Genomic DNA, 14,751 nt, shown 5'->3' with positions numbered 1-14,751 from the left:
CCCTTTCGGCCAAAGATTAGACTGGACTATAAAACATACCATAACACATGTGAGAAATGTGCTTCTTAGTTCAATCAAGTATACGAAACTAAATGGGCAACACATAGGGAAAAGCAAAGACGAGAAGGCAGGAAGGGAAAGGAAAACTGGATTAATGGACACTGAGAACCCAGAGTGAAAAGGGAAAGGCGGAGAGTGCCAATACACTGTGAAGATGGCAACTAATCTCACAAAACAATTTTGTATAAAACTAATTTGTGCTGTAAACTTTCACCTAAAACACAATAAAGTTAAAAACAAAAAACAAATTCTATCTATACATGATAGTAAATAACACATAAAAATTCAGGGGGTCTTAAACACTAGCAAGTGGCCATCTAAGATGTATAAATTGGTCTCAACCCACCCGGAGCAAAGGAGAACAAAGAACACCAAAGACACAAGGTAAATATGAGCCCAAGAGACAGAAAGGGCCACATAAACTAGAGACTCCATCAGCCTGAGACCAGAAGAACTAAATGGTGCCCAGGTACCACCGATCACTGCCCTGACAGGCAACACGACAGAGAATCCCTGATGGAGCAGGAGAACAGTGACATGAAGATCTTAAATTCTCATAAAAAGACCGGGCTGAATGGTCTGACTGAGACCACAGGGACCCTGACAGTCATGGTCCCCAGACCCTGTGATAGCCTAGGATTGGAACCATTCCCAAAGCCAACTCTACAGACAGGGATTGGCCTGGACTATGAGACAGACAATGATGCTGGTGAGGAGTAAACTTCACGGCTCAAGAAGATACATGAGAGTATGTGGGCGACTTCTATCTGGTGGTGAGATGAGAAGGAAGAGGGCAACAGGAGCTCGCTGAATGCACACGGGGAATACAGGGTGGAGAGGAGGGATGTGCTGTCCCATTAAGGGGAGGGCAGCTAGGAGTGCATGGAGGAGTGTACATGGCTTTTTGTATGAGAGACTGACTTGATTTGTAAACTTTCACCTAAAGCACAATAAATAAATTAAAAAATAAATTCAGGGGGAAAAACGTTCATTCAATATTTTAGGAAACTAAGAGCTTCATTTGGCATATCAATCAGAGTAGATATAGAAAGAGCACATGCTTTGGAATTATACAGACTTAGATTTGGATTTTAAGCAAGTTAGCTGCTCTAAATCTCAGTTCATCATCTGTAGACAGGAGAACATCAACAAACCCCATCACAGATTGTTGCGAGGATGTACTAAAATGACAAGAATGAAAATGCCTAGTATAATACAATGCCTGGAATAGAGTAAACATTCTACTAATGATATACGATAAACCTGAAATCTGTGGAAATTTATAAAACATATACAGCTTGATCCTAAAAGAATTACACAGAATTGTATTATATTCATTGGACCTAGCTACGTAACTATGTGCCTATTCCCCCTCCAGTTTCCTTCTATTTCTCCACATTCTTTTTCTTGGTTCTTCACAAAATCAGTATTCCTCTTATCCAACCATCCATTTCAAATTCGCATACTTTTCCCAAGTTGTGCCACAGACCTAGAATACATGCCCCTTACGTTGGTTCTCCAAACTCCTTACCATGGCCAAAAGGCTCTACCTGAACTAGCCTCTACCAACATCATATACCCCTATATCTACTTGCTCCCTTTATTCTAACAGTGATGAGTTCCTTTATTTTCTTTCAACATGATAAGGTCCTTCCTACCTCAGGGGCTTTGCCTTTGCCTCTCCTCTGTGGGGAATGTACTTTCCCCAAGTCTGCATACGCATGGCTTCTTGTCCTCCAGATCAAATGGATCAAATATATTCTCGGAGAGGTTTTCTCAAAAACCTCTTTTGAAAATAGCTCTCAAGTCCCTGTTACTCTCTTTTACATCACCATTATTTCCTTCACATTACATATCACTATCTTTAGCTCACTTACTGATTTGTTTACTTGATTACTGACTGCTCCCTGCCACTTTAAGATTCATGATAAGACGGACTTTGCAGCCTTGCTTACCTCTACATCACCAGCATATTAAACAGTACCTAGCACAGAATTGTTACTTAGTAAATATCTATAAAAAAATAAAATAAAAATATCTATAGAATAAATAAATTCAAACATTTTCTGAAACAAAAGAGACAGAGGCAGAGTTGGATCCCTGGCTCCTCTTTCTCTAACTGAAGATGGGATCCCAGGTAAAGACTATAAAACAAAAAGAGGCTGAAGATAAACCCCTGGGGAACATCAACAAATAAAGTCACTCCAACATCCCCAATGGCAAAACATTAACTGATATCATGGGCTTGGAAGGACGTCATAGGTGTTGTGGGCGCCACGGTTTTCTGCTTTACTTTGTACAGCTTCCTAGTGCTCAGCTTCTTCCACAAAAGCCATGTAGAGACATCTGACCCTGAGTGCTTTTCAGGTGAAAAGTTTGAATAGCATTGCTTTCAAAATCCAAGAGAGCTTTTTAACACACGTAGGCTGGCCAAACAGTTGTAGAAGGTTCCAAGACGAAAAACTTTAAAAAAAAAAAAACTTTTTTATTTCTATTTAATGAGATTTAAATAAAACAAAAATTTTCAGTTGTTCTGATTGTTTTCTTTTTAATTGGATCCTCGCTGCTTCCCTTTGGGTGCTTACTCAGAGTTAACAAAACCCACAGTCCTTCTTACCTCCAACATCCTCACAGCTGGCTCTCCAGCACAGTGGGCCATAACTCAACCCTGCACAGCAGTGGTGACTCAAACCCAGAAGGATGGGAACCAAGCGAGGACATTACTGTCCATTCCATCTCAAAATAACCATTTACCTGGCAGTCTTTCTATTTATGTCTGAACTCAGGGTTGGGTGAATCAGGGGATTAGAGGAAGGCAATGAAAATTAAGGAACTTCAGTCCTCTCTCTCCCTTCTAGAATCCAAAGCCTCAATCCTCTGAACACAACAGCTGAGTTAGTCAAACCACAGACTGCAAAACCAGGTCATAGCTCATCTCAGCTGTCCCCAGTTTTTTCCTCTCAGACTTATGCACAATTCTTTAGAGCTTCCAGAGTCCGTCAGCTTAATATTCTTTCCCTATTTGCATTCCATGTTGCCAAGTGACAAAGTATATACACACGTGAGTCTGACATTCTTGTCCTTAGATCTCTGCAAATGAGTATAAAAGCCCTTGTGTGGTTTCTAGATGGAGCACTAGTGACCAATGGTTAAGTGCTCGGCTGCTAACTGAAAGGTTGGTGGTTTGAATCTACCAGTCACTCCATGGGAGAAAGAAGTGACAGACTGCTTCCATAAAGATTACAGTTTTGGAAACCCTATGGGGCAGTTCTACTCTGTCCTATAGGATTGCTACAGAGTCACTAAGAGTTGGAATCTACTCAATGGCAATGAGTCTGGCTTGGCTTGGTGGTTTCTAGACCCTGCTATCTTTACCATCTTTTGGATAATTACTACATCAGAATATACAGCAGGAAAAACATATTGCTAATAAACTAAATGAGGAAAAGGGTTCTGGCATAACTTTGTGCCAGGAAAATTTACCTCCCATAAGGATTATCAGGCATTGTATTGGTAGCTGTAAGTACCACCAAAGCTAAGCTTCTCATAACCGTACAGGGATCTACTGTAGAACCTGAGCTCCAGCCTGTGGGAGCCTGTAAAAGTAAAACTACAGAAGAAATACTCTGCAGAATTTGGTTTTCTAAAGGAAAGTGACCTTAAATTATAAACTGCCTCAATCAAAATGAAAATTTGTGAAGCACCCACTCCCAGGAACTCCCCATTCTGCCCTAGGTCTGCTTGGGTTCAGCAGGCCCATAAATTGGCACTGTTGATATGACCTTTCCAGGCTATATTTCAACAAGAGATAACAACAAAGCTGAGAGCTTTGGTAGCACTCAAAGGAGATTTGAGGGACTTAAAACATGCTGCTAAATTTGGCAGCAAAAGTTCCTGATTCTTGCAGAGGGAAAAGGAAATCATTTTATAATTACACTTGAAGATGCGCTGTACTACTACTTCTCTTTAGAATAGATTAGAACCTCCTCGTCCCAATTCACCACTCCCTTGAGAGCAGTATGAGTAATTACTGCTGAGGCAAGTCTCACCTAGGGCTAGGGGGAATCAAGATGTCTCTTGGAAAGATTACGTGCCAGAAGCTTGTCTTCATGCAAGTTACTGTTTTAGCCATATCATTTGCCCAGGAACACACTACTCTTCACTACCTGTATCTCTGTCTCTAACTTTCCACTCGCCCTCAGCCTCCCCTCCAGCCCTCCTACTTCCCATCCTGCTCTTGCACAAAGAATTCTGCCGTGTCCCTACCCTAGTGCCGTATGTCATACGTTATTCATCATAGAGGGTCTTAGCTAAATGCACACAGTGCTACTTCTATTGTTTGGCCTGACTTTCCCTCTGGTTTATACATTTCTTTACAAAAGCAAGGTAAAAGAACTATCATCTATATACCGATTGGGGGACATTTGTTACTGCTCTGCTGATACTAGATATCTGCCCAAGATGCAGAGGAAGGTGACATCGCCTCACATTTCTCAGCAGAACAAACCTGGCAGAAACAAACACTGCTTGGTTGACAGGGAAATAACAGTTATAACAATAACTGCTAACATTTTATTCAGCACTGACTAGATATAAGTAAACTGTTCCAAACACTTTACATGTAAGCCTCACCACATCTCTTTGAGGTAGTACTATTAATGTCTCCATTTTACAGAAGAGGAGCTGAGGCATGAAGAGGCTAAGTAAGTTGCCCAAGGTTAGAGAGCTAGTAAGCGGCAGAGCCAGAATTTGAACCCAGACTGACCCCACAGCCTAGATTCTAAACATTACTCTCTTGTTGGATGACTCTTTCCCTAATATACAGATTTGCCTTTGGACATCAACTTGTTCCCTCCCAACTCTAAAGGAGAAAGGATCGGTCAGAAAACACTGCTATTTTCCCTGTTCAGAGAAGGAAACAGTTATGGCAGTATTTATTCACAGAGCTGGTCTAAGTCTGTGGAGCAGAACATCCGTCAACCAAAATTTTCGCAGAAGTACCAAGCAAAACCCACCTTCTTTCTTACTGACCTAGTAAACTTCCTAGCGTATTATGGGCCAGTGCTTTGTTGCAACAAAGCCTTCAGCATCTGAGAACAAGTTGCTAGTCTCTACGTTATGAGAACGAAGTCTAAATGCTTACTAGAATTCAGCTGACAGGGTTACTTCTACACCAATATTCATTGCAACACTATTTGCAATAGCCAAAAGGTGGAAACAATTCAAGTGTCCATCGACAGATGAATGGTTAAACCAAATGTGGTATACACACACAGTGGAATGTTGTTGTTGTTGTTAGGTGCCGTCGAGTTGGTTCCGACTCATAGCGACACTATGCACGACAGAACGAAACACTGCCCAGTCCTGCGCCATCCTCACAATTCGTTATGCTTGAGCCCATTGTTGCAGCCACTGTGTCAATCCACCTCATTGAGGGTCTTCCTCTTTTCAGCTGACCCTGCACTTTGCCAAGCATGATGTCCTTCTCCAGGGACTGATCCTTCCTGACAACATGTCCAAAGTATGTAAGACACACTCCCGCCATCCTTGCTTCTAAGGAGCATTCTGGTTGCACTTTTTCCAAGACAAATTTACTCGATCTTCTGGCAGTCCATGGTATATTCAATACTCTTTGCCAACACCACAATTCAAAGGCATCAGTCTTCCTTATTCATTGTCCAGCTTTCACATGCATATGATGCAATTGAAAATACCATGGCTTGGGTCAGGTGCACTTCAGTCTTCAAGGTGACATCTTTGCACTTCAACACTTTAAAGAGGTCCTTTGCACCAGATTTACCCAATGCAATGCGTCTTTTGATTTCTTGACGGCTGCTTCCATGGCTGTTGATTGTGGATCCAAGTGAAATGAAATCCTTGACAACTTCAATCTTTTCTCCCTTTATCATGATGTTGCTCATTGGTCCAGTTGTTGAGGATTTTTGTTTTATGTTGAGGTGTAATCCATACTGAAGGCTGTGGTCTTTGATCTTCATTAGTAAGTGCTTCAAGTCCTCTTCACTTTCAGCAAGCAAGGCTGTACCACCTGCGTAACGCAGGTTGTTAATGAGTCTTCCTCCAATCCTGATGCACCATTGTTCTTCATATAGTCCAGCTTCTCGGATTCTTTGTTCAGCATACAGATTGCATAGGTATGGTGAAAGAATACAACTCTGACGCACACCTTTCCTGACTTTAAACCAATCAGTATCCCCTTGTTCTGTCCGAACAACTGCCTCTTGATCTATGTAAAGTTTCCTCATGAGCACAATTAAGTGTTCTGGAATTCACATTCTTCTCAACGTTATCCTTAATTTGTTATGATCCACACAATCGAATGCCTTTGCATAATCAATAAAACACAGGTAAACATTCTTCTGGTATTCTCTGCTTTCAGCCAGGATCCATCTGACATCAGCAATGATACCCCTGGTTCCATGTCCTCTTCTGAAACCAGCCTGAATTTCTGGCTGTTCCCTGTCGATATACTGCTGCAGCCGTTTTTGAATGATCTTCAGCAAAATTTTGCTTGCATGTGATATTAATGATATTGTTCTATAATTTCCACATTCGGTTGGATCACCTTTCTTGGGAATAGGCATAAATATGGATCTCTTCCAGTCAGTTGGCCAGGAAGCTGTCTTCCATATTTCTTGGCATAGACAAGTGCGCACCTCCAGCGCTGCATCTGTTTATTGAAACATCTCAATTGATATTCCATCAATTCCTGGAGCCTTGTTTTTCGCCAATGCCTTCAGAGCAGTTTGGACTTCTTCCTTCAGTACCATCGGTTCCTGATCATATGCCACCTCTTGAAATGAAGTCCTGATACATGCTACAACATGGATGAATCTTGAAAACATTATGCTAAGTAAAATCTGTCAGTCACAAAAGGTCAAATATTATATGATGCCATTTATATGAAATAGGCAAGTGTAGACCAAAGACCAGGTACTGTTTCCCAGAGTGGGAGGGAGAGAGAAAAAGGGGGACTTAGCTTAGGGGGCACTCAGTTTCTGGTAATGGTAGAAGAATAATTTGGAAATGAATAGTAGTGACAGTTGCACAACATGATGAACACAGCCAACGTCACTGAACTATACACGTAAAAAATGTTGAATTGGCAAATGATTTGTTACATATATTTTTACAATAAAACTTTTTTTTTAAATAGTCACTCAAATATTGTTAAGCACATTCTATCTATGTTAGGAGCCCTGGTGGTTTGGCTGCTAACCAAACCAATGGTGGTTCAAACCCACCAGCTGTTCCATGGGAGAAAGATGTGGCAGTCTTCTTCTGTGAAGATTAACCAAAACAAAAACCAAAAACCAAACCTCTATTGCTGTCGAGTCATTTCTGATTCATAGTAACCCTACAGGACAGAGAAGAACTGCCCCATAGGGTTTCCAAGGCTGTAATCTTCACAGAAGCAGATTGCCACATCTTTCTCTCCCAGAGCAGCTGCTGGGTTAAGCCCAGTGCTTAAACACTCCAGGCCTGGAAACCCTACGGGGTAGTTCTATTTTGTCCTATAGAGAGGCTATAAGTCAGAATCGACTCCATAGCAATGGATTACTATATATGTTAGCCATTTGGGAAATAAAAAGTAAAAGATTTCAGAATCTTAGGGAATCTAGTTGGAAAGATAAAGCGCATGCATTTGTAGAATCAAGTCGGAATGTTGATGAAAACACTCAACCTATATGTCACACTTTCTAGAAAAGGAAACTGAAACCTAAAACCCAAAGCAAAGCCATTGCCATCGAGTCGATTCTAACTCATAGAGGCCCTATAGGACAGAGTAGAACTGCCCCACAGGGTTTCCAAGGCTGTGATAGTTACGGAAGCAGACAGCCACATCTTTTCCTGCAGAGTGGTTGATGGATTCAAACCACCGACATCTCGGTTAGCACCTGTGCACTTAACCAGTGCACCATCAGGGCTCCAAATGAAGCCTAAAAAAACCACCAAAACCATTCTGACTCATAGCAACACTAGAGGACAGAGCAGAACTACCCTATAGGGTTTCCAAGGAGTGGCTTGATGGATTCAAACAGCTGACCTTTTGGTTAGCAGCCAGGCTCTTAACTACTGCGCCACCAGTGCTCCAATTAAAGCCTAGAGAAGCCAATTTAGTTCCCCAAGGTCACCCAGCAAGTCAGAGGTAGAGCCAGAGCTAAAATTCAGATCTGCTAACTACCTTGTCAGGGCTCTTTCCATTGCTATATGCAGGGTCAAGAAATTCACAGGAGGGAGATATCACTAGCAGCAGCAGCTAACATTTATTGTGAGAGTATTTGTGCCAGGAACTAAGCTAGGTGCTTAACAAAAATTAACTCATTCAATCCTTACAACAACCCTTTGAGATGAGTAATATTGTTAACCCCAATTTACAGATGAACACACTGTGAGTTACAGAGATTAACTTGACAGAGGCCCATAACTAGTAATAGGAAAAAACCCAAAAAGAGCCAGATTATTTATTTCGCCAACCTGGCTGCAAAGCCTGCACTCTAAGCTAGGTCTTAAAGGATAAATGGATAGTACTCATGGACGCAGAGGCAAGAGCGACTGGGGCAGAAAACTGTGTCCAGAGAACTGACAGCAGCTTGTGAAGGGCCTCCATGCCAGGTAAAGGAGAACCTCAGGGGCCCTACCAGGAATAAACCAAACCAAGCCTGTTCAGGAATAAACCAAGCCAACCCACTGCCATCAAGTCAATTCCAACTCATACCGATCCTACAGGACAGAGTAGAACTGCCCCATAAGGTTTCCAAGGAGTGGCTGGTGGATTCGAACTGCCAACCTTTTAGTTAAGAGACAAGCTCTTAACCACTATGCCACCAGGGCTCCCTACCAAGAATGGCTGACAGGAAAAGAGCAGGCAAATAGCAGCTCTGGAAGAGTCGCCCCTGCCTGTGGAGACTAAGTGTCCTCCAGGAGGATAAAGCTGAGCCTGTGAAGCTGGGTTGAGAAGGATTCACCTCAGAAACTCTCCTTGACAGAAAGATGAACAAAAGGTAAAGTATAAGCTACTTCTAAAAGAACCTGGCTTGACTTTCTAGTGTAGTAAACTCAATCTGATTAGGAGATATCAGCCCTACTCTCTTCAAAGTGCTGCTTTAAGTGGATAATAATAATGGAAAATACTGGTATTTACTATGTGCAGGCACTGGGCTAAGAGCTTTACATGTATCATTTCATTTAATCCTCACCACAACCCTAACAAAATAAGTACTGTTATCATCTTTATTTTACAGATGAGAAAACTGAGGCACAGAGAGATTAAATAACTTGCCCAAGGTCACACAGCTAATTAAGTAGTAATATCAGGTTCCAAACCTAAGCCTGTAAGACCCCTAAGCTCCAGCTCTTAACACTGCACATAAGATACTCATATTGAGTGCAACAGTTCCCTGAGAGCTGCTCTAAGGCAGCCCATGTACTTACTGAGTATCTTGTAGTCACATGCAGCTGAACAAACACATTACTAGTTAATTTGTTTAAAAGTGATCTATAAAACTCAGTTGTCAGAATGCTGTAAGGTGTTGCAAGACCTAAGTAACCACACCAAAATTTAGATCCTCAAACAAAGCTAATCGACTTTATAATTTTTTCCCATTTTCCTTTTCCTATTACCATCCCCCACCCTCACCCCCCCACCCCCACACACCATCCTTTGACACTCTTAGAGAAGCTTTGACACAGGCCTAGGACCCTCCTCCTATTTCCAGTCCTTTAGCTGGCTCTCTTCCATCATTCCAACAGTGCCTTAAATCAGAGTCTGAGTTGGATTCCCCTCCTCTTTCCCAGGCTCAGAACGTAAGATGATCATTAACTTCACCATCAAAACCCAAAACTCTAGAATGTCTACGTTCCTTCTCTCTTAATTTCACAGGAAGGGGCTCAGTGGAGGGGAGGTAGGGATGGAAATAACTACAATACGACATATAATAAATACAACATATATGGGTGTAAGTCCCACGTTTGATACTGTTTTAGATCCTCCCCAGCCCTTTACCCAGAAACCCTGCATTCAACGACTAAATGAGTGAACAGGCCAAGAAAGCATATGGGCACCAGCGATGCCTCTAAGCCTAAGAGCAACTGAACAGGGTGTCAGTCCCATTGCCAGCCACCCCCACCCCCTCCCCTTCAAGTACATGTTAGGGTCTGCACAACACCGTCTCCTTGAGTCCCCTGGGGGCAGCCCAACCATCTGTTAAATTGTGAAGGCCCCTCCTATCTATCAACTCCTGCTGCTCCTGAGAGATATCTTCTCCCCAGTCCCCTTGCCCAGGCACTCTCTATTTCCTTCAGAACTTATCTCCCATAATCCGCAGTTTATCTTGTTTTTTCCAGGTTCAACCAGTCCTTCATTCACTGTGCTGCTTCTTACAAGTCAATCTCCAGCCCCACATACAAAACCACTTCAGTGACAAGTTACACATAAGAGTCTAGATATTTGACAAATGAGTGGTTTCATGACAAATCATGACTCTTAGAAACAAGTCTACTTTGGTTAAGAAGGCTGAATACCCTAATTGTACAAAAGGTGTATATGATTCGCCCTCTTATAGTGCAATCTAACATTTTGGCAGTTTTTAGAGAGTGTTGTGATAGTTTCAACAGCTTCCAGCAATAGTATATTCAGTATATTACAGCCAAAGAAAATAAGAGACGGAATCTTTGGAGAAATTCTTCAATAGGGTAGTCTAGACTCAACACCCTTTTCTCCCACCCACAACGTACATACACGTGTTTCCTAGGGTCTATAGCTAGAAATGCAGGTTCTGTGTTTTTTCTATCAACAAAATATTATGTGGCATGCTCCCCTAAGACAGATGCACCCAGCACCTCCACCACCCACCTACTGAGACAGATGCACACAGTGCCTCCCCTGCTGCCAGCAAAAAATAGATGCACAGAGTCTCCCTCTCCACCCTCAGAAGAAGACATACACTAACGCGAGTTTTCCCACAGGCTTTAAAGAGATATCTCTGCAGACTATGCCAGATGGTCTTTTTTTTTTTTTTTTTTCTTTCATGCCCTCCTGGCCCCTTCTCCACTTTCCATGGTCCCCCTAACTCAAAGAACTCAATTATCTGCCTGTAGATTTTCCCTTCCCCTCCCCACAATCCACCCTAAACATACCCAGCCTCTGAAGCTAATGTACAGGCAACTAAGGAAAGTCCTAACCAGAGCTGCTAAGGACTGCTGCCTGCCCTCTCCAAGGGCAGATAGGCGTTCTGGCTTGGCTGCCTCGACAAACTCTCTTGGGCCCAAGAGTGGAAATCAGTAGTCTCCAGGGCAGTGACAGCTAACAGCAAAGAGAAGCAACAGGAAGACATGCTTTTCAGTCCCTCAGTCCCGCCTGCCCCGCAGGGAGGTGCTTTGGAAGGCCCGCAACTCAGACCTGACCCTCCCTTAGATGCCAGATGGACCTCCCCAAAGTAGGTCCTAGAATCAGGTGAGTTCTCCAAAGGTGGGGAGCAGGGCACAGTCTGTCTCAATTCCAGGCCAGCAGTGCAGCCATAATATTTGGAGTCTGGGGTGCCCTCCCACAACTGTACACCTAGCCTTCATTACAGGGACATGGCAGAGCCAGAAAATTAAGGATGCCCTTAGCTTGTCTTCCAAGGTATTTTAAAGTTTCATCTACCTCGTGTTTCTGATTATCCTAATTTTTGAGAAAGGGAGCCCAGGGGAAGAGTGTGCAGGAAGGAGAGTAGAAGAGAGGAGGGGAGAGGGAGTAAGAACAGGAATGTTACTTTTTAATCCTTAAGGAACATGGAAGGATCCAATTTGTGACTCAGCTTTGGGAAGCTGGATTGCCGTGGAGTGGGGAACAGCTGCAGCCCCAGCCTAAGCTGTGGACAAATTCTCCTTCAGGTCTTGGGAGGCTATTGTGACATGACTCACCTGGAAGGAGGGTATTATTTAAAAAAAAAATCTGACTGCTCTGGGTCTGCTCAGGGGTTTCTTCCCAGACACCACTCCAGGGCATGGCTAACAGGTTTTTCCCTGTCCCACAACAAAGGCTGAGGTTGTGGGTGGGGTGCCCCATTCTTCCCATCTAGTATGCCATAAGCCCTACAGAGTCACTGAGGGCAGATCCAGGATGCCCTTGTCTACACTCTCCCCTCCCCTAACATTCTGTTCCTTGGCACAGACTGGTTGTATATCAAGTGTCTCTGGCCTTGTAATTCCCACTTCCTTGTTTCTCTTTTTTTCCCCTAAGCTGTAGCCATGCGGCTTCCTGAAAGAGCTGCCCAGCCCCCAAGAAGCATTTTAGAGCAAGACATATACCTCTTCCTATCAGTAAGAACCCTGCCTTTCAAACCCAGATTGGAGGAAAAAGGCCTCTCTGTCTACTCAAAAGTTGGCCCAGCAGAACCTAGAAGGCTGAGAAAACCAGCCCTGGCACCCAGAAACCTCCCTTCCAGCCACTAAAATTTATGACACCATAAGCCAGGCTGCCAGGTAGCTGTGGAACGCTGGAGAAGCAAAGAGACCTCTTGGAACCCTTTTCCTCTATACTACACAGCCCCTAAAACACATGAGTCAGGAAACTTAAGGAAAGCTTTGTCTCTGAAGAATCATTTAAGATGCTTAAAGTCTACCATGAACATCACTCTTACTAAACTTCTCAGCCCAAAGAAAGCACAATTTTTTTCCCTTAACATCTTGAAGAAGTCTTTTAATGTTTTTCTCATCTTTATTTATAAATGCAGAAGAAGGTACTTGATAAATAGGGAAACCAGAAGAGAAAGACAAAGTGACTTTCCAGAAGACAGTTGGGCCATCCCTCAAGCTTCAATCCATAATATATTATATAGGACTTGACTTGTTTAAAAGTACTTTAACGGAAATTATCTCATTTGCTCTTCCCAACAGTCCTGTGAAGTAGTTATTATCATTATCTTCATCTCACAGCTAAGACATCTGAAGGGCATATAGGTTAAGAAACTTGCCCACAGCCATCCAGAGGGCACGGGGCAAGGCCTGGCTATGGACTCAAGTCTCTAACCTCAAATCCATTATTCTTTCTGCTACACCAAAAGAAAGAGCAGCTACCTCTTGCGGCTGGATCTGTTAGCCCTCTTCAAACATGTAGGGATGGTAAAATTGGAGAAGCCCCAACCAAACACACTTGAGTGGAGAAGTGAGATCCTGGATTTGCAATACCCACCAAAGGGCCCACTGGCTCAGAGTGGCCTCCTCCTCACATCCTCCAACTCTAATCCCAACCAACAGTGCTACGTCATGTCCCTCCAGGAAACGTAGATTTCAACCAAGCAGAGGATCCCTGGAGTGTAGTGAAAGGAGGAATCTGAGGTCCAGGGCCACTGAGACCACCCTAGTGGCCCTTCAGGCCATAACTTTGTTACAAACATGTACACATTATCAGGGAGTCACAGTTGGGGACATGGCCAGTGCTTGCATTGGCAAGCTGACCCGAAGTTAATCAGGAGTCCCCCTCATTGTTTGCCAGAATACAAAAGACATTTTGTTCAGAAAGTTCAAGAAGAAAAACCAAACGAGCCAGGACAGCAGCTGTTCCCTCAACCCACAGAGAAACCAAAGGCATCCATAAAGTTTCCCGAGGTCCAGGAATATGTTTAAGATGTAACATGGCTGAAGAGGAAGCAGGTTGCTTCACGGGTCTGCACCATGGAAAGTGTTCGCTGCATGCATCCTAATAACATTACTGACAACCTAGCCACCCTATCGCCTCAAAAAGTGTTTTTCTCTCCTAGGTACACACTGAGCTCACCACACACCACAGACGCCCTGTTCTCCTGACAGTGCACATCCAACCCCCTCCTGCCTCTCCTCTAGGTCAGAACAAGTTTTACCAAAACATAGCACAACCCGAATGGGAGAAGTGCACAACATGGACATTGCATGCCCTGAAATCTGGTTAAAAGATTAACCAAAGGAATCCACCCACCTCAACCACAGTACCTCACATCTCTTCAAGCTCCCTAGTTTTTAGCAGCTGCCGCTGAGAGCTCACTCTGAAACATTTGGAGAAGAAACCTTTTTGCAGGTTTCCCAACCCAAGACACCTCCCTCACACTCCATTTACCTCGTAGGAAAACCTGTGATCAACCTTATTAACGAGGAAGGACAGTTTGCTCCTTACCAAGCTATCTGGCAGAGAGAGAGGCACCCCCACTCAGATGTTCCTATGATATTCTCCCCATCCTAATAAATGCTCCAAAGCGACTAGAACCGGCAGTAGGCTCCTTGCTGGGCTTAATTAACTTGGATTTTTTTTTTTTTCATTACAGGTCAGACATAGCAGCACCAAGAAACAAAACGGTGTTCATGAGTACAAGCCAATCACTCAAAAGACAATGAAGTTTCCACACGAGAACCATAAACACAATGCTGGAGTAAAGATAACTCATTTTTTCTATACAAAAGACTCAAAATATCCTGTGCCTTTGTGCTAAGTAAAATGACGATTCCTATAGTGAAGCCTCAACACCTCAGATTCAGCAACAGTGAGAGCAGCCAGATCTGCAAAGTCAAGAAAATTGGCCGTTTCCCTCCTTGAACTAATAGAATCCAACTGTTGGAGCATGACATCATTCCGGAGCCCCAAACCCTGAGCAGAGACTGCAGACACTCGCCTGCCTCCCAGAAAAGAGCCCAAGACTGTGGCCAGGAAAGGAGAAA

At 43.3% G+C, this 14,751-nt stretch overlaps 1 protein-coding gene across 6 annotated transcripts in view; it reads right to left on the bottom strand.

The window, feature by feature from the left end:
- The window catches only part of DENND2B (DENN domain containing 2B), a 219,348-nt gene that overhangs the window by 117,616 nt on the left and 86,981 nt on the right, over positions 1 to 14,751 (bottom strand). The gene's annotated exons all lie outside the window — the stretch shown is intronic.

Source organism: Loxodonta africana, chromosome 7 (assembly GCF_030014295.1).
Source record: "Loxodonta africana isolate mLoxAfr1 chromosome 7, mLoxAfr1.hap2, whole genome shotgun sequence".
In the NCBI taxonomy this organism is placed as follows: Eukaryota; Metazoa; Chordata; class Mammalia; order Proboscidea; family Elephantidae; genus Loxodonta; species Loxodonta africana.
The sequence above is the reverse complement of the archived record's forward strand: the minus strand, read 5'-3'. Positions and strand labels throughout refer to the sequence as shown.